A 2,674-nucleotide genomic window follows, 5' to 3' on the forward strand; every position below is an offset into this window, starting at 1 on the left:
TCAGCCTGGACTTATCTGTAAAAGCTAACCAACCAACTAACTAGCCCTTCTTGTCTTTATCATGTGATAGGTATTTACCTAGCCACGCACCCAGCCAGGCTTAAATGCTGCCATCTCCCTAACAGGCTGGCTCCTGCTCACTAATGCAATTGTCTCTTGAATCAAAGCACAGTGGTCATATTGCGACGTGTTGTCGCGTTTGACTTCTGTGAATCCCAGCTCACTCCCCACTAAAGCCAGCTTGGGCTGATAATAAGATTAGTGTGTGGAGAGGCAGCTTAGAGACCTCGCCTAAGAAACAGCTATGCAGTATTTCTCATCTCCAAGAGTGTGTCAGGATAGGCGAGATGTGGGCTACAAACAGAAAGTGGGTTTGAGACTGTAGAGGTTAAAGGGCGACAGTCGCCATTCAGCCACTGCACGAATCCATCTGTATGATTACATTTTCTCCAGGCTGTAACAGTTAAGCCAGGTTATGCATGCCTTATGCCCTAGCCTAGACTGCCACGCCCTTACAAACACTACAAAGACAGAATCATGCCCCTAACCCTCAAACAAACACACATGCCTGCACTCACAGAAACGCATGCATGCACGCACATACGCACGCATGCACGCACATACGCACGCACACACATACGCACGCGCACACACACACACACACACACACGCACACACACACACACACACACACACACACACACACACACACACACACACACACACACACACACACACACATTTATTGTACTTGATGGATAAAGTGGTTTCTGAATCACACAAACAAGCTATCAAGGCTGTGGCAGCCAATGTCCAGCAGGTGCCAGCAGTTGTCAGTCTACCCGCTCATCTAATAAATAATAATAATAATAAAACTTAATTCATATACCGGTAGTACTTTTGAGAACTGCGTTTTTGTGACTTCACAGCCACAGCAGGATACTCAGAAAGCAAAATAGAAAAACCCAAACAGTAGGCCTAAGGCCAAACAAAAGCAACATAAAAAGTCAAGAAAAAGTTAAAACAAGAAAGAAACACAGTAGACGGTAAAAGAGATGCAAAAGCAATAAAAGAAAAACAAGACTAAATATAAATCTACAGCATGGGTTTGTGAAACTTTGTGTGGGTCAGTCTGTCTGTCTGTCTGTCTGTCTGTCTGTCTGTCTGTCTGTCTGTCTGTCTGTCCGTCACATATCTTGCAAACCGCTAATCCAATCCAACTTCACTCTTGGTGGTGCGATTGGATTAGCGGCTATCCAGAATAGGGTCACTATGATTGGTCATGCTTTCCAGACGGCCACGCAGTCCGAACAGCCACGAGTTCCAAACTATAAAAATGGGTTCTAAATAAGAATTTAAAAGTTCTCTCCTCAACCTGCCCACCACCACGAAGGTTGTGGTTTCGAATCCACTGTGGGGCTTTGTCACGCATCTATGCAAACACAAATGTTATGGGAAGGAAGCTGGGCGGGGAGAGTGATATAGAGCAGTGAAGTCATGACTCGCTCATCCCCCGGTTCATGGAAGTAATTTCTCTATGGAGAATAACATTGGGTCATCTTAAAATCGTCTCATAAAAGCATTGTGGTCCAAAAATAAACAAAGGGTTTGCGCAATATTGTCGGGGAGGTGGCTCTGTATGGTTTATGATAGTCATTCACTCATATTTGATAAAGCCTGTTTCTAGCGAAAATGTAACTAATTCAGCGACAGTAACATTAGCATTTTCTCACCATCAGTTGATTCTTCAGTCAAACCCCTTAGATCAGGGCGGTCCAAAGTGCGGCCCGGTTGCCAAATGCTTGCCTGGTTAATAAACCAGACTTTATCACACACTTCGTTGTGGTGTTGTGCGTTCTGGTTTATTTACCAGGCTAGCCAAATGCGGCCCGATGACAAATTTAATGTGGCCCACGGCTTCATTGTATTATAAATGGGCCGCCAGCACAGTCAAACAAGAATATTTTCCCAAAGTAGACTATAATTTGTCAGGAGTTCTTGTTCCCTGTTGTCTCATTCTGAAGGGGTCAAAGACTATATTGTATTTTTACCATGCGCGTCTGGTTACATTTGGTAATGTGACATAAGCCAGTTATTTATGTTTTATGTTTTATTCAGAGGAGACACCTGCATGACAAAAGACCATTGATATTAAATATTGATGATGATAAAATTGTTTAAATGCGATGCATACAGTATGTATGTGACTTTTTTATGGTCCGACCGAAAGTACTGTATTATGTCAGGAGATAGAGTCTCGGCCCTTGGGTGTTATAACATTTTCCAATGTGGCCCCCTTTGAAAAAAGTTTGGACACCCCTGGCTTAGATCATTTGTTTATGTTTGGAACACAGTTCTTATATGACGCAATATGAAAAAAGTGAAAAAAGGGATGAAGATTGGATTGGGGTGATGAGATGTCATCTGTCAACACCAGTAGTCTAGCTGATGCATTCTGAACTAGTTGGAGGCAAGAGAGTGACTTTTGGTTTATGCCAGGAAGGAGGGAAATACAGAAGTCCAGTCTTGAGAAAATAAGAGCTTGAATGGCCTTTTCCAGGTCAGAGCGTGAGAGCATCGGCTTCATTCTGCGGATGGTTCTTATCTGAAGGAAGCAGGACTATTTAATGTGTGGTTCAAAGCTTAAATCTGAATCAAATAGTAGCCTACTCTG

Source organism: Nannobrachium achirus, assembly GCF_963921795.1.
Source record: "Nannobrachium achirus genome assembly, chromosome: 8".
NCBI lineage: Eukaryota > Metazoa > Chordata > Actinopteri > Myctophiformes > Myctophidae > Nannobrachium > Nannobrachium achirus.